This window comes from Argiope bruennichi, chromosome 7, assembly GCF_947563725.1.
Source record: "Argiope bruennichi chromosome 7, qqArgBrue1.1, whole genome shotgun sequence".
NCBI lineage: Eukaryota > Metazoa > Arthropoda > Arachnida > Araneae > Araneidae > Argiope > Argiope bruennichi.
The window spans coordinates 43,094,321-43,116,652 of record NC_079157.1 but is presented as its reverse complement, the minus strand read 5'-3'; the positions used below and the strand labels follow the sequence as shown (position 1 = coordinate 43,116,652).

The 22,332-nt window shown below is 29.1% G+C and overlaps 1 long non-coding RNA gene across 3 annotated transcripts in view; it reads left to right on the top strand.

Moving 5' to 3' along the window:
- LOC129976673 (uncharacterized) overlaps positions 1-22,332 on the top strand; it is a 372,556-nt gene that overhangs the window by 146,424 nt on the left and 203,800 nt on the right. The window contains exon 1 of one of the 3 annotated variants that reach the window (XR_008785165.1): positions 16,915-19,059. The exons of the other annotated variants lie outside the window; for them this stretch is intronic. This is a non-coding gene — a long non-coding RNA (uncharacterized LOC129976673). Of the gene's footprint in view, positions 1-16,914; positions 19,060-22,332 lie in introns of those variants that run through there. 3 annotated transcript variants of the gene reach the window in all.

Here is a 22,332-nt window from a genome sequence, read left to right as displayed (position 1 = left end):
ATTTGTGTGTGTGTGTAAATTATTTCTGGAATTACTGTCAAATTTTTTTTCTTCTAATATTGGCAAATTTAAAATCATTTTATTTTAAAATAATTTGGAAAAACAAAAGTATCGTTCACCCATATATAATCACTAGTCCGATTATGCCAATTTTTATTTCATGTCAAACATTATGATTCCTAGTAACGTTCTTCAGAGTCACCTATCGCTCACAGCTCTCAATTCTCGAAACAAATACAAAATCCACTGTGTATTTCGAATGAAAAATATCGCACTAAAGTCCTGCAATCCCAGTTGGCATACCGATTTCATCAATTTTTATTTTATTTTAAAGTTCGTCACGTTGGAAACATAATTAACATTCGCTTGAACATATCACTTCCGTCAGGATAAGGTGAAATAAAACTTTGGCAGAGTATCTAACCTATAAAATGGAGCCAATTTTCGCAATTATATCGCCAATTAATACTGTCATTTTGCTTGTTTAGCGGAACAGTCAAGATGCTTCATGCTTATTTTGCAAGTATAATTTAAAACAATATTTGAAGTTGGTGTGATAAGATGTAGTTTATCAAAATTGACTTTTATTACTTAATTAATGCTATTAATGTGGTGGCAGAATATCTGTTCGCTGAAGGCGGCTAATGAGAAATGATATTTAATAAATAAATAAACAATTTTGGAACAGCAAATGCGACGAAAGATATAATTCCAAATCGTATGCGTCTATTATATAACCATTTGATATCAGAAAATAAATAAAAATTTGAATAAATGGTGATAAATTATAATATATTCACTAAGGCTTTTTTTAAAAAAAATATTATATAGCCATTTTTGTTTATTCCATAAAACAAAGATCTACTGACATAAACATTTACCATGAAATAAATGTTTATGCAGTTTTCATTTTAATACATGATTTGTGAACATAAAAATTGATTAATAATTCGTTTGCATAAGCTTATGCTGTACAAAACTGCATGAAATTCGTCTGCAATATTTCATCAGTTGATACTAAATCAAATACGTCAATAAATAATGATAAAATAATAAAATCGTTTGCATCATTTTATTTTCAAGAGTTTTTGTAAATCTTTTGCTATTTATTTGAATTTATTCATTAAATTTAGTGATAGGAGTTATAGAATTAAACATTAAAAGATATTTAATGTTTAACAGGTAACTAAGCATTAGATTTTGATCAAAACGAAAGCAAATTTTGAAGTATAATTATTCACATATAACACTGCAGCATTCAATAGTTCTATGTGAACACTGCTTTCAAACCTTTAGTATTCTTATGTTCAACAGTTTATCAGTTTAAATGGAGAAGGAAAAGTCTGCTAAAATTTTATCTTTAATGCTTTGTTTTTTCCTTGTTTTATGTTATTTTTATTGTTTCTTATAATGCTTCTTGCTTTAAAGTTATTGAACACTATTTTCTTCTAAGGAAAGGACAACAAAAGTGGCGAAATTTTTTAAGGAATATTCCCTAATTGGCTTCTCAGAGATTACATGAGCTAATAAATCCGTCAGAATTGAAGGAAAAAATAATAATTGTCTACTACTCTAACTCTCTGTCTCTAGTCTTGAAGATAATCGTATACCAATTAAGATACGAGGTTTCCTCTCTGATAAGTTGAGTTTCAATCTACTTGAGTTTTCTCTTATATTCAATCACATTTTTATGTAATAAATTTGATGTTCTCGGGACTTTCCTTTCATTATTTAATTTAATTAATGATGCTATTTTTAAGTAATGATACACTCACATATAAAATGTTTATACATCTTGATGGAAGATGGAAGAAGTTTAGCATACGATCCAAGCAAATCAACCACCACCAACTCTGCATAAAAACCGTTCTTCAGAACAAACTGTTGAAACTAATTATTAAAATTTTAACTTTGTTTTAGTCTGATGGACGAGTTTGATCTTCGAGAATAATCAAAGATCATATGGATCTGATTTGTTTCAGTTCCATGGATTAGGAACCCTGGAACAGGTAGGATGCAAAGCGTCGTAAATAAAGTACAATTCGAAATATTTTCGTCATCTATTTATGATATAAAATTCTGAGATCCTAATGTTAAAAAAATTAAGCTAATTTATTCCTTCAAATACCTTTAGGATTCACTTTCAAATACCTTTACTTAATTCAAATACCTCTAGGATTTCGATTTAAGTTATTTAGTTATTGTTTTTTGTTTGTGCAGTGTCAGAATGTAAACTATATTTACACTTTGCAATTTCAATAATAGTTGATAATTAGAATGCCGCATTGAGAAAAAAAGTAATTGTCTAGTCTTCCACATTAGAATTTGGAATGTTGGAAATTCAGTTTATCGAAAGTACTAAAGTATTCTTTCTGATATAACGTAAGTAAACTAAAGCTAAGTAAAAGTTTTGAAACATTAAAATTTCTTACTTAATTTATGAATTTAGCGAGATTATCGTTCGTTAGCTCTTTCAACCAAATGAGCCCGATTTTTTTTTCTTTTTAAATTTTGGAAGTTTTTTTTTTTTTAATGGAAACTTTTTTTGAACATTGCAATTTATTCATGATTTAAACTGTTAGAAATCAGATAAATTTAAATAAATTGTTTAAAAATCTGAAATATTTTTTTTCTAGAATGTATAAAACAAGTCATCATCTTTTAAAATAATCAATAGAAAAAGACTTTTGAATATGATGATGTAATTAATGACTGTTTAAGTGATATTAATGGCAAAATCATGACATAAAAGACAAAATTTGTTTTTTTAATCAGCAAATAAAATAAAATGAATTTTATTGATAAATTGAAAAAATAATTATAATTTAGTCACTTTTTAGATTATTTAATTCGATAAAAGCATGAGTTTCCAAAAATTATTTTAAATCTACTATATTTAAATACAAAAACAAATATTCCGTCTTTTTTTTTAAAACGATAATAAAGAGTTAAATTTATCTATAAAATCTAGCCAAGTGTTTATTCTTCACCAAAAGCATATCGCCAAATTCCCCTTGCCACGCCAAATAACATCGCACGCTGCCATCCAATCAAATTGGGAACAAGAAAAACCGTAGCATATAACATGTATATGTATGTATATTCCCCGTACAGCATGCTGTGCAGAATCACAATCTTGGCGAAATCATTCGCAGTAAGGGAAACGAAGTGGTATAAGAGGATCCCGTATTTATCCCTGCGTTCGAACAAACAGCTCCGGGGCAGGAAGAGTTTACCCTTACCCCTTTCCAATTCGGGCAAAAAAGAAATATGCCCGAGGAAACGAATAGGAATTGAAGATAAATATGAGTTTGGTGGTTTTTGCATACGAGGAAGCTGTTTTTATACGATTGGGACTTTTTTTTCCATCGTTCCCTCAACTTGTTTTTACGTAGATATTTTTTCTTTATCTTGTCCTATTTGTCTCTTTTGTGAATGGAGGGTTGGGGGTGGGAGTTCACATTCGGAAATGAAGTGATGCGATTTGTTTTGGGGTGCTGTAATGAACTAATAAACTAAATAAACTACTCGAAACCTGTGTTGGAAGATTTTTTAAATGAAGAATAACTTTTGTGTGCAATAAATGCCATATTAAACTGAAAAAAATACTAAAAAAAGTTATTGTTTTTTTTAAAAATTTTTATAGAAAAAATGACTATTTTAAAATAAATTAAAAAAAAGATATTTATACTTAGATTAACCTTTATACCCTTATTAATGTAAAAAATTATTGCTTCGCGTGCTTAAAACACTTTGCTTTGAAGTTTATGTGCTATTGTTGCTTTTTTTTGGGGGGGGGAGAAATAAGGTTTTATTGATTTATTGTAAGATTGTATTGTCAACATTTTTTTTTCATATGTATTAGAACAAAGCCAATGGATATGGAGACTCGTGAATTTTACTATTAAGGCCTTCGTCATCTAAAAAAAATCTATTGTAGGAATCATGTCTGTCCGTCTATTCGTATATATTTGAAGAGAATAATTCATAAAAATCAAAAAATTTGATGATAAAAACTTTCGCATTTACATTCAAAATGAAATCCTGGATCAAATTTTAAATCACTGCAAAAATTTAACTATGCAAAATGCATAAAACTGTACTCCGCTATGAGGTTACTTCGCTATGAGGTTAAAATATTTTTAATAGTTTCGATATATCACAGCATGATGTATTAACTTTTGGTTTCAGTTTTTAAAATTTAGTTTTTAATTATATAGCAGCGATAAGGTACACATCAAAAATTATATTCAATATCATTGCAGTGTATATAAATATAATTCAATGGTTAAGAACATAAAAATATTGTCATAAAATATATTTAAAAATGTTTTTAAAACTTTATTGAATTTATAGATAAAAATTGCTTGGAAATGAAATCTGTAGCAGCGAAAGAATACTTTTTGAAATTTGAAAAGATTGGAATGTGTTTTTGTGTTATAACATACTGCAAAGATGCCAAAAATATCCCGTTAAAACTCAATTAATTTTTATTAATTTATCGTTTGAATTTTTATTTATTTTGAAGGAGTTTTCCATATGCATGTGGCATCGCGTTATATACAGATAATGCGCATATCCATAATCAATCATCAAAAAGATAATTTGTTTTGAAAAAGATAATTCAATATCATTTCATCAAAAATAATTCAATACGCATTTCCGCGATCATCAAAATAAAAGTGCCAGAAGTATGAAATTTGCCGTTTAATTTCTAGATAATACTGTGGACAATTTAGTTTTTTTGATGTTTTACTGTTATTTACATTTTTTACTACCATAAAATTATCAAAAATTATTAAATTAGTATTCGAAATTAAATTATTAAAAAATAATCTAAAATGATGGAAGAATCGAATAAAATGTAATGTCAAACGATTTTTTATGGCGGGAATAATCAATATTACTTCGATTATATAATTATTGACCATTATTAGAATCAATATTCTATAAATATTGGTCGTATTATGTGGCTTAATTCTTAGTTTCTTAATTACCTGAACACCTGTATTTGATTAATGTTAAAGTATTTATTGTGCTGACATCTAAATTTTTTGAAGAATGCAACAACACAAGTTGACTAATTTTCAAAACAAATTATTTTTTTAAGAATGTTCTCTGAAACATTCATCATGATTAAAGACTGAAAGCGTTAATTTTTATTTATAAAAATAAACAATGAATTGTATAAATTTTATATTTTCACAGTTATCTTCTTAAAGTATAACCGTACGTCATATTCATATGCAAGGAAAACAAACTTTTAAGCTGTATTTAATATCAAAACCAATTTCGTCAAGAATGCAATATATTTTTAACATAACATATATTTTAAAATGTACTCTAAATTAGAACGTTTTAGACTCTCTGGAAAATATATTGAACTATTTATCTTCTCCTCTAATTCTATGTTCTCATAGCTCAGAACTTCCCCATCTCTTAACTCACCTGTGAAAGGTAAGACACCATGGCGCCATCTATCGATGTGTGACTTAAAAACATTTACAGGTGAGGTGAATCGTTTATGAATGATAATGGGCTATCTACTTGTTGAAGCACTTTTATTGCCCTTAATTTTATTTATAGATTTTAATTGCAGTTTCTGGACTTGTACTTTACATTTGTTTTTTCTCCTATTTTAAATTAATATTGTTAAGTTTTAAAATATATATTATTCTTTCTATGAATTCTGATTATGTAGTGTAAGCGGATTATTAAATTTTTCATTTTCTTACCTTTCCTTCATTTCGGGCTTTAAACCTACTGAAAATTCTTGTTCATAGGCGTGGTTTGGAGATTTTAAGAAGCAACGTATAAACATAAGCAAAAACGTATTTTTGTTGTTGTTGTTGACTATAGCTTGGTGACACACAAAATTCATTTGCTTGACTTGACTGAAAAATCTTGAGATAACCACTTGACTCCTGATAAATCTTTTGCTCTTTGTAATAGCATCAGTATATCAAATATGTATCTTAATGAAACTATTGCTCAGTATGATATTAAACATTTGAAATTTCTTTGATATTTATGGTACAAATTTGTAACAATTACTTTTGAAAACTATTATTGCAACGTATTCTTTCAAAATTAAGAAAGCTTTCCACTTACAAGGTATTATTGTTCATTTCTTTAAAATATATTTCGATTATTATTTAAAATCCTGGATTTATTATGACTATGTGGTAACTAAATGTGGGAATTGTTATAGTAATAACTGAAAAATCTTTAAATCTTAATTTATCTTAAAATTGCCAGCAATTTTTTAAAATTTTATTTTTGACAATTCTGTAAATTATACGGCAGAATTTTTTTCAGCTTTAAAAGATAAATTAATTTAATTAATAACTAGCCGCTTTTGGTGACCAGTGAATTCACCGCGAATATGTGCTCTGTTGAATTTCAATTAAATCTCTTAGCTTGATGTTCATGAATCATCAACAAAAAATATTTTTGTTCATGAATCATCAACAAAAAATATTTTTGTTCATGAATCATCAACAAAAAATATTTTTGTTCATGAATCATCAACAAAAAATATTTTTGTTCATGAATCATCCAAAAAATATTTTAACATCGAATTATAACTAACATAAAAATCCATATTAGCTTAATAGCCTTCCATTTGATCTGCTTATTGCTGTATTGTTATTAAAATTTTAAGAGCGTCTCAAATGGAATTGAATCTTATGATATTACAGCGTAAAAATTTAGTTCAAAACTTAAACGGCTGAGCAATCTATTTGAAATTATAGATTGTTTTTTTGCAGGGATCAATTCCTTCACTGCTGTAAATTGTTACAAACTTTCAACCTTAGCTTTTAGAAATGGAAGAAAATTACGCTCTTAAATATTTAATGAAAGAGCAGAAATGTTTTGAATTTTATTGGAACATTGGAATATGTGTCAGAAAATTATGCAAAAAAAATGTCTTAAAATACTGCCAAATTAAAAAAAAAATGCGAATTAATTATATTGGGAATTGAATCGATTAATTTTAAATCGATCATTGAATCAATTAATTTTAAAATGATGGAAATATAAACATTGTGCAATATTATTTTTGAAAATTATTGCTAGAAAAATCTTAACCTCACTTCATTTTTAATTAATAAAAATTCTAATAAAAACCCCACAAAAAAAATCGCTCGAGTTTTCCATTTTTATCCACCAAAGTATATCTTTGGCAATCTGGTAGCTTTTATCCAAACATTTTATCCTGTAGCATATATTATCCTCTATTATATATATATATATATATATATATATATATATATATATATATATATATATATATATATATATATATATATATATATATATATATATATATATATATATATATATATATATATATATATATATATATATATATATATATATATATATATATATATAAATCTATTCTGCCTTTCATCTTTATGATTTTACGGTCTTCCATTTATTATTATTTATAGAAATTACATTCTTTCAGATCTTGCGAATGATGTTCCAGAAAAACGGTCATATGACAGAGACATGAGTTCATAATCTCGACTGTACTCTTAAGTACTGTTGAGATATAAAGAATTAAGCAATATAAGAAAAAACATTCTAATAGTCAGAAATAAGGTTGTTCAAGGAATATAATTCTTCAAAGTACCGAAGGGAAAATATATTTGATTAGAAGAAAATCAAAGTTCTGTCGAATATAATTCAGAAAATATGAAATATAATCCATCAAATAGAAAGGAAAATCTGGAATTTCTTTTACTTTACCTGTACGTAGTAAAAATAGATCAGATACATAGACACAGCTTGAAGGAATGTCTTAAATTACTCTTATCTTAGAAGAAAGAATGCTCTAATTACATCAGATAATATTTTAGCGGCCTAAACCTTGTCATTGTCCGATCTTGGGCACGAAGCGTAGGAGATCACAGATAATTGTAGAAAGTCGAAAGTAGAATAGGAATTTAACGTTTTATGGTACAAAAGCCGGTGTTGGCCATGCTGCGCCAAAATCAAGATTAAAATATGAAACATCGTAAAAAGGCTTAACTGAGTAATTTCAATTACTATCAGTCGAAACTTTTAAATAAGGGTGAAGCTTTATTAAAAAAATCAAACGTCAAAAACACATACGGTTACAAAGCGTAAAAGACAGTCTGAATCCCAAAAATTAGTAAAAACATGGTTAAAACCTAAATTATTGATAAGATATCCATATTTCTAAGGAAAAGGGACAAGTTTGGGTGGGGTCTTTCACCCGCTAAGTCTTTCAAGTCTAAAACGGTTGTTTTAAAATGGTATAAATGTGAAGAGTTAAAATCGAGGCATTTTGTTAAAATATGGTCTATAGTTTGATTTTCGTTGCATGTTGTACACATTAGTACTAAATTTCTAGAGAACAAGTGTTTGTGAGTATAATGCAAGTGTCCAATTCGAAGGCACGTCAATTTAACATCGAATCTAAGATTAGGAAGAATGGGCCACAATGCAGCAGCGGGCTTAATACGATGCAGCTTGTTATTAATTTGCAAATTCCATCTTTCCTGCCATTTGGCAAGAATTGCAAATTAATAACAAGTTGCATCGTATTAAACCCGCTATTGCATCGAAAGTGTAAGTTAGGAACATTACCACTGTTTTTCGTGCCTTCGAAAAGAAAGTTGCAGGTTTTCCCATGAAAACACTGAAAAGCTTTCAGCAAACCTGTGAGTTTTTAAAATACTCTGGAAAGAAAAAAAAAATACTTTTTTGAAATCATTAAATATATTATAATAAATTGTGCAATGTATATTAATAAATTATAATTTATAATAAAATGTATAATATTTAATCTGAAATATTGCTTCACTGCCATTTGTGCCTTACTGTACGAAAGTATAATTTAGACATTTTTAATGAATGATGAATGATTGTCAGGTAAATGACTCTCAATCATAGCGGTTCTGTCGCCAAATTTGCCGTACAGACGATTTTTGCAACATTGATGAAAGAAATTCATCGCGTTCTATAATGGAAGAGGAAATTGGAAAAACGTGGATGACAGGCAGTGAAAATATACTCAGGATATACTCAAAGAGTAACACTTATAGACATCAACAACACAAGCAAACAACAAAACCTAAATAGAAACAGTAATAGCACTCAGGGTAAATAACTAGAGATTTTGTTTTGAGATGAGCACTTCAAAGAAAACCCTCGTCTCTTATAGTTTCATAAGAAAATATAGTCTCATAGAATTTTCCAGAACGTTCTTCGAATCTCGGTTCCTTACTGAGATCGGCTCATAATTCTTTTATTTTCCAGAACCCTCATTGTTGTCATAAAAACTGTTAAAATTATGGAAAGTCATTAAATGCATACTAAATCGGTCACCGTTTTGGGGCCCATGGGTCAAAAAACATTAAAAATATTTCTACTCTTTCCAACAAGAAGACAAGAGTAATTAAAGATTCGTAACAACCTCTAATATTTTCTTTGTTTTCAGGCTATGGACGCAATAATCTTCTAACAAAATTAGATAGAAAAATGAAATATTTTTAAAGGGTCTTTCAATAATAAATGTCGATTTCTGTAATATTGTATCTGAAATGAGAATTCTGTTTACTTGTCCATGCATGTGCAAGTTAACATGATATCTCACAAAGGCAATGAGTTAATTGAGTTAAATGTGAGAAATTTAATTATTGGTTTCATTAAGGGAATCGAAAAATTGCGCCAAATTATAGGACTTCGTGAAAGAGTTTAATGTTTTTTTGTTCTATCTATCTATGTTTCTAAGCACACGATAACTCAAACACTCAGCGTACTATGTATATGAAATTTAGCATAAAATGTTGACACTTAAATTGCAGACCTTTCGAAATTTTGTTGCTATTAAACAAAACAATGACACCCTAAACATGTACTCATTTCTTTTCTTTAGAATGCGAAAGCAAACACAAAACTTTGAAAGGAAAACATTGTCACAAAGCTTCGTCATTTTTTTCCTATTTAAAAGAGATAGGGAAAAAGTGACGTTTCTAAATATGTCTTCTAAATAGGGACACTTTAATTCTAAGAGTTTGGTATATATTTTTGACATCTATTCATTTTATTTTGAAAGGAAACAAAGCATTCAACGAACTTAAAAGAAGATACAGCTTTAAATAGAAAGTGATCTATATGTCTCAGACAAAATACATCTTAGTGCTTTAAAGGCGGGATATAATACTCCCCTGGGTATATTTCCGAGAATGGTTTTGGCAACAGTGGCAAAAGACAGTTACAATGCCGCACATGGAAAGGGAACTGTATAAAACATGAAGAGAGAAGCATACCCTTCCCAGAAACTACTCTGAAAAGCGTACATTAAATTTTATTACTTTACCACGGGAACAAAGTGTTTGTCACAAACAACCACATGAAAGAATGGGATATTAAATTTTTATAAGCTCCTTCTTACATATTTTTGGGTGTGTAAATTATTGGAATTTACAGTTCGGTAGCAGTATATAAAACAGGACTCAGAGTCACTCTTTTTTTTTAGGTTGGAAATGGCTTTCTCTGCTTGGTATCAGTGAGTGGTGATAGATGGATCCGCGCGCATTCCATATGGATTTGATGCCGGGCCAGCCTGGAGTGGAATGCATCCGACAGTTACCTTTGCCTTTTGTATAAATTGCAAGCGAAGTGAAAAAAGTTGAAACAAAATGGCGAAAAGGTCTGTCGGGGAATTTTGAAACAATAACTGTGTTTTTCATGGAACTGTAGAAATGGGCAGCATATGTCTTATAAAAAACTTCAGACATATATTTATACTTGTCTTGTGAGTGATACATATGCTGTGCGTACACAGCTTTTACCTTTAGCAGCAGATCTGGTACCTTATGTTGTACTATGAACTATTAGGATCTGAAGTCCTAAAAATCCATACTCATTCCTTATTTCTTCACAAGTCGCCTTTGACAATTAGTTAGCACACCGGGAATACTATATAAATTACAAGTATATTTTTTTAAAAAAATTAAAATAAAATGACGATAAAGTCTGTTGGAGAATTTTGAAACATTTGGAAATAACGGTGTATTTCATGAAATTGAGGGAAAATGGACAGCATTTGTCTTATAAAAAACTTCAGACATTTATTTGTACTTTTCTTATGAGTGATACATACGTTGTGCGTTTACAGTCTTTGCCTTTGGCAACAGACCTGGTACCTTATGTTATAACACTAACGATTAGGATTTCAATCCGTAAAAGTATGTTCTCATTTTTTATTTTTTCAACAGCTATTTTTGACAATCAGTAGTTCATCGAGAATATTGGTTGCATTTACTTTCAATTAAAACTCTGATGCATAGTTAAAAGATCATAATTCCTCGAAGAAAATACAGGTTGGTTTGTATTGAATGGGACAAAAAGAATAGCATAATGTGAATTCTGTAACTGATTTACTTAACTGAAATAATTTATTTTGAAAGTAAAACTATGCCAGTTTTATTTGGTAACTGCGAAATTTTTCCAGTAACGAAGCTCCTAGGATAAAGTGTTCGTCGTCGGCATTATCAAAGTGGTTCATCTATGCGTGAGAAAGCATTCTGTTTTTTGAAATATGTAAAAATATCTTTGCTTATCGTCGTTCAGAGAGAGTTTTGCTCTACATTTGGTGAAGAACCACTGCATCAAAACTAACTAAAGTAAACTAAATACACTAACTAACTAAACAAACACTAAAAGACTGGTGAAGTGGTTTCAGGATACGGGATGCTTTAGTAAGATAGCCAGCCCCAGATTGTCCGTCTGAAGCCGCGTTCCAATGACCTGTGCGTTGCATCTGTAGACATGGCACACTTTCCCCTGTTTCCCCTTTCTTGCGGTTTTCCGGGGTTCTTTAATGTCTGTCCAGTTTACCGACAATTTGTGGGAAATTCCGAATCACCTTCACAGACATCAAAGAACTCCGGAAAACCGCAAGAGAGCGGAAACAGGGGAAAGTGTGCCATGGCTACAGACGCACAGGTCGTAGGAATGCTGCTTAAACTGAAGTGGTTGAAAAAATTTATGAAAAGCTTTCATGAATTCCCGAAAAATCAACGCGTGCCTCAATATGTGTAGAATTAAATATGCCTCAAACAACGATGTGGTATGTGTTAAGGAGACGTGGGGTGTGTTAACTGACGTATTGGAATCATTATTAAAGATATTCTATAGCGAGTATAGTAGAAATTGGAATACCGCATTGATATTTGCCATGTCAAGGAGGTGCACATATAGAATACCTATAGAAAATTGAATTTTATAGTAAATTTGATTTATCAAAATAAATTAGTTAATACGAATCACACTGTATTTTTATGCATGAGATAATGATAAATAGTAAAGATAAGTTATTTTTAATAGTCTTACATCTGTCTTTTTTTTTAAATATTTTTATTGCATATTTAAAGTTTTACTACATCAAGAGCCACTAAAAACTTAAGTGTCCGAATAAACTCATGTTATATTGGCCTTTATGTAACTATGACTTCAGCTTGCTATTTCTCATGTAAAATGTACAGATAATAAACAGAAACTTTTTTTACATAGCTTCCAACAAATGAAAATGAAATTTTGAATGAAACAATGAAAACAATTTCAGTTTCATTACAACAATGAAAATTATTGTCAAAATTACGCAAAAGAATAATTGTTGAATGAATCATTTATAACTCAGCTAGAAGTTCATGTTATAAAATAGGCAAAGTAAGCAATTGCCTTGAAGCCTTACAATTTTAGAAAAATATTTTTTTTATTGATTTTTTTTTCGTAGTCGGCTGGCCAATTCAACCGTCAATATACCGGTATATATAACGGTTGGTATATATACAACTGTCAATATATACCAATTCAACCGTCAATATATATCAATTCAACCGACCGTATAAGTCAAACGTCCTGCAAACTTTTCATTATTTTGAATAATTAGAATACCGTAAAAATGTTGAGCAATTTTCATGCATGTTGCATGAAATTTTTTAATGCGAAAAATATTTTTTAATAAATTTATTTTAATTGAAAATACCAGTTTATACCCGATATACTGAAATCAACCCTTTTGAAAGTGACCCCAAACCAAATTTTTTATATTTCAGTTTGCCACAACATTTGTTAATTCAAATCTTGTTTATACAGAAATTAATTTAAAATAAACAACAAAAAATGTGTTTTGGGGGGGGGGGGTCTTGAGATTTCCATCTCTTAAGAGGCTCAACAGATCTTAATCCACTTGGTTATTCGTATTATTTATAAGATATTTTACATAACTATCACTATTATTAATAAATGGATAAATCTAAAATTTCACAATAAATCTGATTTAAAACAATTGCAGATAATGAATCTTAACTTTTTTGACCAGTAAGAAACGTTTAATAGTACTAGGCCAAGATTTTAAATGGCTTATGTTTCGAATACCTCTCTTTCAAGTGGGACAGTTAAAATGCTAAGTTTAACACAAATTAAACGAGTCTCCAAGAACTGAGATCAGCTGAATGTCCACTGGACCAAGAAAGATGCCCATTTCACAGAAGGATTGAAAAGAGGAGGGGGGGGGGAGTGGAGAAAGAGGTGAGCAAAAGCTTTGCTCATTGATCCAGTAAAAGAAGGGGGAGTGGGGCGATCGTAACGTCTTGCGGTCCAGGTCAAGGGGGTAATTGCTGGTCCCTGCTGTATACTTAATAAGAAGTGTTATACAGTATCTCAAGCGCAGCTGTGAGGTACATGAAAGTCAGATTGGATCCTGGATTAGTTTCAGACGAGAGACGGAGAGAAAAAAAAATTCTTATATGAAGAAGAAAGTTTCCTCTGCCCCTTTTTGTTTTTTGGTCCTCCACATTTATACAAAATGTGCTGCTTCGTATATGTGTTGGACATACTTCATGTCTTCGAAATAGTTTAAAGTATAAGTCTGTTGAAATATGGCAGTAATACGTTAAGTGTCAGTGCTTAAATGCCGTCATACACCGTTTGAACAGCAAGTGAGAGAATTGTAATTTCTTGATTTTTATCCCCCAGTCCCGCTCAGTTTTTTTTTCTGGCATATAAAGTCAAATGCTTTTGAAACTTAGGATATTGTTACATAGTTATATTATGGTTTACAATAAACTGTATTGAATGGTTCGGTGTTAATTTTTTAGATTACTCGAAACCAAAGGGTTAAAATGATGTTTCTTAAAAAAACAACTGTTTTTGATACTAAACAGAATCGAGAGAAATAAACCTACTAGATTAAAATTTTTAAAAATATAGTCACTTTATTTTGAGAATATAATCGATATAAATAGATATTTTAATAATTATAAATAATATTGACTAAAATATTTCGAATTGAATAACAATTTTTAAAATTGGATTTCTTAAAAATAATGTTTCAATATTATAAATTATTTACTTTCTCTACATTAAATTTTTAATGGAGGGTATCTTTCTTAAATATCTTTAAATGCTAAAAATATGGACAAATAAACATAACAATCAAGGCACATTAATTCTCTTATGCACGTTTATAATAGGCTATAAGAAAAAATATGTAATGCTGTTTTTTCCTTCAATTCCTTCTTTCAGTGGCATAGCGAATAGGGGAACTAGAGGTCTAGGAACTAGATGTCAGTCTTAAAGGATTATTGTATTTACATCACTTTTTAATAGCGAATGTGACGAAAAGGCCTGAAAAATAATACTAAAAATCAGCTCTAAATTTTATGAATGAAGATAATTAGGGGCGAAAAAATCATTTTATGCTTGTGGTACCTACTATCATAGCTACATTCCAGCTTGTTTTTATAAAGCTTCAAAGACATTGGGTTCTATATCTTTGAATTTATTATTTTTCCCTACTGTAAGATTAAACTATCATGTTTTAATCGTGGTTATAAAAGATTATATCCTTAATAAAGTATACTAATCAAAAACAAAGGCAGGAAACAAAATTACTACAATAATTGCCCCATATAGAAAAGCTAAGCAATAGCCACACTTTATATTATAGAGAATTGCTAGCATCATTTTGAAGATTACTTATTAAGGTTTGGTTGGTTTGGTTATATTAACGTCCTGTTTTGAAGCAACACTAGGGCTATTTTGGGACGGACCTCGTAACTTTGAACCGCTGTCAGATGACGAGGACGACACCTGAGCTGGCACCCCCCTCTCCACACCACACCACACCAGAATTACTTATTAAGAGATTACTTATTGTTAAAAAAAGAGAGTAACGTAAATAATGAATATTTTAATTTTATTTAATACAATTTAATATAATTATGTATTATAATTTTAAATTAATAATGAATTTTATTTAATGCAATTTAATATAATTATGTAATATAATTTCTAATTAATAATGAATTTTATTTAATATCATTTTTAATTAATAAGGAATTTTATTTAATATCATTTTTAATTAATAATGAATTTTATTTAATATTATTTTTAATTAATAATGAAATTTATTTAATATAATATAATAAAATTTGTTATAAGATTAAAGGGAGTTTTAGCCTTTTAAGGTCTCTGACAGAAATTATCTTTTCAATATTTCTTAAATATTTATCAGAAATTTTCGAACATATTTATTATGAAACAACACATTTTTGTATTTAACTTGTTTCTCGTAAGTGAAATGCATTATTAGAAGATATATTATTAGATTTTATTAAAGAAATTGGTTCCATTTAGTGATTTTTCATATGTTTTTACCTTTTTATGATTTGTCAAAGAAGCATACCAAAAAAAAAAGTGTTTGTTAAAATATTTACAAGCAAATTCTTAAATATAATTGCCAAATATTTAATTTTTAATAATTTGCGAAATATTTATTACAAGACTATAATTAAATTTTTAAAAATTATTATTATTTATTTATTTTGTATTTTTTTGAAATAATAAATAAAACAAATAAATAATACTCCCTTATATATAATTTTTGTAAGTATGGTGATTTTAAGTCATGTTGTTAGGATATTTTTTTAGCAACGTTTTCCCTTTCATAGTATCTTCTGACGATTTCAACCACGTGACTTTCTGACGATGAACCACGTGGTAAATCTAAAATGGAATTCTTAAATAAATGAACGTGTGAACCGAATCACATGACCTAAACCGCCATCGCAAATAGCCTATAATTTTTTTTACTTTTCTAAAATATCGTAAGGAGAGGGACGAAAAAATGGAAGAGGGGGAGGGGAGGCAACGAGAAACACAAGCAAAAGAAATTGGTAGTCCTACACACGGGAAGGTCGGACTTAATTCCGAACTCCACCGTAGAACCCCGGGTTGGAATATGTTTATCAAAACAAAAGCTCGACCCTTTTTAAAATGTATGAATACCGCGCAAAACTCCGGAGCAGCTTGGAATTACATGAAGTATGGTGGACATTTTGATCCTTCTCGCTCTATTCCATCCCTCTCCACCCCACCCCCCCACCGAATCTTTCTTTTGCTCCCGCAAAGTTGTAAATGAAGGATAGATGGAAAGAATAAATTCTTGCTCTAGACGGGAATGGGGGGGGGGGCTGAAGAGAAATGCAATGCCGCCTACGTATCTGTCAACTTAGTGATGCAGCAGCCTTTGGCTCTCCCTTTAACAAGGCCGGCGTGCTGCCTTAATTTCATTCACTTAACAAGAGAGCCCTTGCGGAGGGCTCTGTGATGATCCATATTAACTTGATAATTAGCCCCCCTTCGCCCGCCTTATCCCAGCCCCCCCCTTTTGCTGCTTCGCTTAAAAGCGAAGTTAGTTTCTCTCCATCTCGGGGGCTGGGGGGTGGCTGTGAAGCTATTGCAATGCAGATGAAGAGGTAGTTTCCATATAATTACAAACGAATACAAGAAAGTGCGCTGCCACGGAAGGGACGGACGGACAAAACTCTAGTGCAGCTCGGCTACCCGTGCGGTGCAGACGTCGAACTTCGGTGCTCCTTTCCCGAGGACTGAGGTGAAAAAAAATATTTATTCTGTAAAAATATCCTTTCTTTTGTCCCGAGGAGATCTGTTTTTTTCTTGGTAGACAACCCTTTTCGGAACTTTGGATGGATCGGATGCGGGGGTTCTTCTTTCGTACCTCGCGGACCCGAAGATCAAAGGACTTACTTCTTTTAAATTCTTTGTATTCTTGATTGATGAACCCGATGCTTCATCTTCATTATCAGCACAAACATTCTTGGATAAGTTATCTTAGATCTTATCAATTCATGTGTTCACCTCGGGAATCTCGTGGTCATCTAAAGAGACGGCTAACCTTTCTTCTCTGGACATTCCGAAGCTGATTTGACTACTTTGACAGTGATTGACAGTTCCACATCTTAGGACAAACATAAGATGACTCATAAAATATAAATTTTCACATTGGAAGAAGTTAGGTCTAGATAGCTGTGAATGAGTCTTCCTCAGAAATTCTGGAACCCTTACTAAAATTTCATTCTAAGCCATTACAAAGCTGATTGGATTACCTCGACAACAAATTATTAATTCTACAAATTATGATGACATATGATCTATGGCATGGACGAATCCATTGCCTCAGTATGCATACAATGTAACTAAGAATTTGCAAGCAAGCATCAGGTGTTCAGAGTCTAGTTTGTCTGACCATGAATTCCGCACCCATTGCCTTCTACAAATGATATGCAATTGAAGAAATGAGATACAATCTGCAAATAATTTATGCAAGCTAATCTATGCTAAGAAGCCTTATGTCTGAAACTGCAACTAGATTACCTAATGTTCCATGCGAACAGTGATTGACAACTATTTAAGGAATTCACAGTTAAATAAGTCAAAGATTGTCCTGATAGAATTCGGCCGAAGTCATTAAAATTGAATGTTATTAATTATCAAAATAAATTAACAATAGCTATAACCAATTATACATTATATGCAGCATCACCTAATATCAATGAAAAGGTTCTGGTAGTTATTTTTTGATTCTATATGTAGAAATTCCAAATATCATCTACTTTTATATATTTCTTCCATGCTAGAAAAGTACATTGTCAAGAACGATGAAAATCCATCAATAAGCTTTCTTGAATTTTTTTTTTATGTCACGATAAGCGATATTTAATCTAGTAATAGAATTAAAGAATAATCATCTTTGATTTAAAGCCCAGCAGTATTCAAATATGCAAGTTATGCAAATATGGAAGTACAGTTATCTAATGACATAAGAAATAATCGATGATTTAGTTATTTCAATATTGTCATATATTTTTAAATGGTCAGTGAATGACACGTTGTCTTCAAAACAATGATGGTGAAATCTCTCTTAACCATTACATGACCGTTACAAGACGGTCGAAGTTAATATTTAATGCAACGAAAATAATTTTCAAGTAGAGTTGTATTTAAGCATTACTACATTGATTATAAAAATTCTTATTGTCATTTTTCTAAAATAAGTTAAAATCAAAAGGAGAAAAAAGAAAGAAATCATATAATAAAATGTCTGTTTGAAAACACTATTGATAATTTGCTAACTGCCGTTGCTGGAATTGAGAAAACTAGACTGAAGACAATATATCACAGTATTTTGTAATAACTGAAATGAAATAATGGGGAATGATTCTGTGTTTCTCACTAAAACAATTCCCAACTCTATCAAAAATATCCCAATTTCTTTGTTTATGTTAAAAATATTTGTTCTTCTGCTAATTTTGTTGGTTTGGAAGAAATGATTTGATAAAAATATGAGCTAAAAGAATCAGCTACGAAGAGGAAAAGCTGCTTTTAGCAAATTTTTCTAGCTTTTACGAAATCGAAGAAAATGAAATCAAATTTTTGAACTGTCTACATTAAATTATAGTCGATCAGATATTTTGTGCCATGTCAAAAATTTCCATTGCCAAACCCTTTATGAAAACTTCATAACCAATTTTGTAACTTTTACAAAAAATCGCCAAAATTGTTACAAAGTGTATGCAAATTCTATCATTGTTGTGCAATTTATGAAAGTTGAACTCTACATTATTTTCTGAAATGTCTGCCACGTGTTTCAACAATTGGCTACTAACTGCAGTTAGTTCCCCTACGTTGTAGAAGAGTATATTTCAACAGGTAAAACAGCTACATTTTTTTTTCATCGTTTCACATGTTTAAAATTTATTCTTAAAACTGAATCTTATATAACTTATAAAAAGCTTAGAAAATTTATATCAACTATTTAACAAATCCATTAATGATTTTTTCATCATAATAGTAATTCTTTCATCTAAATACAAACTGGCGTAATTCCCTTTTTATTATAATAATGAGGTATATTTAATTTACATATATATTATATTCATATATAAAAAGAAATAATTCTTTCCAAAATTCGTTTCCTATTAAATTTATACATTTGATAAGCTTTAAAATACTTAAATATTTTAAAACATAGATTTATGATTTTCTATTTAATAAACTTAAATTATTTTGCTCATTTAATTCATCTTTTAAAGAATGTTATTAGATAATTTTGCATACATATTATATTCATATATAAAAAGAAATAAAAGAAATAATTCTTTCCAAAATTCGTTTCCTGTTAAATTTATACATTTGATAAGCGGTAAAATGCTTAAATGTTTTAAAACAAAGATTTTCAATTTAGATTTATGATTTCCTGTTTAATAAACAAATTATTTTGCAAATTCAATTAATCTTTTAAAGAATGTTATTAGATAATTTTGTTTGTCCAACTTTACCATTGCTTAAAAATAAAAAAAGTTCAATTGCCAGATTATAAAATAATTATATTAACTTATCATAATGCTGTGAACTTTGATCAGCGTTTTCAGAAGTATTATAATCTGAATAATTTCGGCTTGAATCTTTAGCTTCAGAAATCATTAAACTTATGAATAAATTACTAATCAGTAAACGAAATTTTCTTTCAGATAAATAATGAAAATTTTATTATAAATTTAAAACACAATAATCATTTGTGAGATAAAAAAAAAATGTAATATTATTGTATTTTTATTAAAATTGCTTCGAAAAAAAGCAAACGATTTTCATCTGTATATTATTGCATTAACAATACTAGCAAATCTTGTAATATTTTTCAAATAATTAATCAAATTAGAATGAAATGTGCATATTTTTAAAACAAATACCTTCATCTTTCTAGTAAAGTTATAGTTCTTTAAAGTTATTTGGTTAATAATTTTTTCAATTCGTTCTTAAATTACATTCAAAATGTCTTATTTTTTCATTTTTTTTATAAAATATTAAAAAAGATTAATACTTTTCAAGAAAATAATAAAATGCTTTAAATAATTAGGGCTCCATTTATAATAAAAATTTGAAATTGTAATATTTGTGCCTTTGCCAAGTATTTTCGAAGTATACAAACACAAATCTTCTTGAAAAAGTAGAAATAACTCATCTCATAATTTCAACTAAAAGTTATTTTGAAATTGCTTTTTTCAAAATCTTTATTTTTTTCATAACATTGGTAATTGATTAATAAATATTGATATCCATGAAATTATTTTTTAGAAGCGATTGTATTCATTTCACTTTCAGAAAATAATTTTCTTCTTTATTATTAAATTATCTATGTAGAACATTCAAGTTTAAATAATCATTGTCCGTTAGTGAAATTTTATATTTTATGTTATGAGAATTGCGAAATTTGCAAACGACATATATATATATATATATATATATATATATTTATTTTAGCGAGTTTTTTTATTTGTTTGTGACATCCATCTTTTGAAAATAAAAAATTCCAAGTCATAAGACAATGAAATTATGCCCTAAAACTTATGATGGCAACATATCATATCTTTCTTCATTTATTTTGAAACCATTTTTTACAGGTTTTATTAATATTTCCGTAACATAATCAGGTGAAAAATGTATTAGAAAAATTCAAATAAGATCTTGTTAAACATTAAATTTTATTATTTAACATGATTATAAAATATTAAATTAATGATAATCTATTATCATGCACTTATGCTTATGTTTATCTATGATGTTTTTATTTTTTATTACATTTTTCACTTAAGGTATGGCAAAATTTTAAGTTTCTGCCACAAATTCAAATCACTTTGGTAACAAATTGCAATTTACAATAAAATAATTTAAGAAAATTAAGAGAACTTTTAGTTACTTGTGCTTAGGTTCTCAAATGGTTGTTCTACTAAAGTATTTAATTTCAAATTTTGTTTGACAATTTTAACTATGCACTCACTGAATTAAAAAGTAATGTTACAACTTCTTAATGTCTGTAAATAAGATTCTAAAATCAGGATGTTTTCTTTCGTTGTTAATTTGATTTTAATTAATGTTACTAAATCAAGTCAAGTTTCATTTTCTTGTTGTTAATTACTGAGATTACTTACATTTGTAAATATAAATTTGGAAGATTTTGTTTCCTTAGAGCATTAAAGTTTTCATAAACTTTTCTAAAGATTACTAAAGTGTCTAAATTATGCAATTAGTACTAAAGAAATTTCATAAGTACTTTTTAAGAATTAAGACTACAAATTCCAATTTCATCTCCATTAAAGACCCAAGTCAAACAAAATACAATTTTTCTGGTTTCATAATCTTTGCAAAACCCGCCGTTAAAGCACTCGTGCGACTTTGATACAAATCTGTATTAAAATTCAACCCTCATTTTAACTCTGCGCAACATATTCTTATATCGAATTCTGGTCTCAGGAAAGGAAAATTTAGGCAAGAAAGGGTGACGGGAAATTATCAAAATCAAGATAAGGATTTACTTTACGGCGCAATCTTTTGTGGAAGAATTTATTTCTTATCAATGCAGAGAGGAAACCACTAGCATGATCCGTTGACCAAACCAAGGACTGTGGAAAAAAAATAAAAATAAACAGACGTCAGCAGCGAGGAAAAGTTAAATATTACCTGCCTTTGCTATAGGGCCTCACAAGATGATAAGTTGATAATTTCAAAATAATCTCGTTACCAGGATCGTGGTCTGCTTGCGAGATTAGTTTCCGTTTCTGAATATCAGTTTTATTAATGGACTCAGGGCATGACGTATCACGTAAGGGTTGGGAGAATGGCATAAATTGCGTTTGGATCTGGATTTTTAGTGATTTTTGTGACATTATTGATAATTGATTGAAAGAACTGTGGATACACGTATCGTTATCTTATATTATTCTTACATATGTGAATAAAACGAAAGAATAATAATAAAACCAATCATATACCTTTTTGAAAATGATTTTTTTTTTTTTTTTTTGTATGTGTAGATATATTCTATGATTAATGATACCAAAGAGGTATCTTTTTTAGGAAAAGTGACGACCGTAGCTTCTGTATTGTCGCTATTAAATGCACGATATTACTTTTTTATCAATCAGT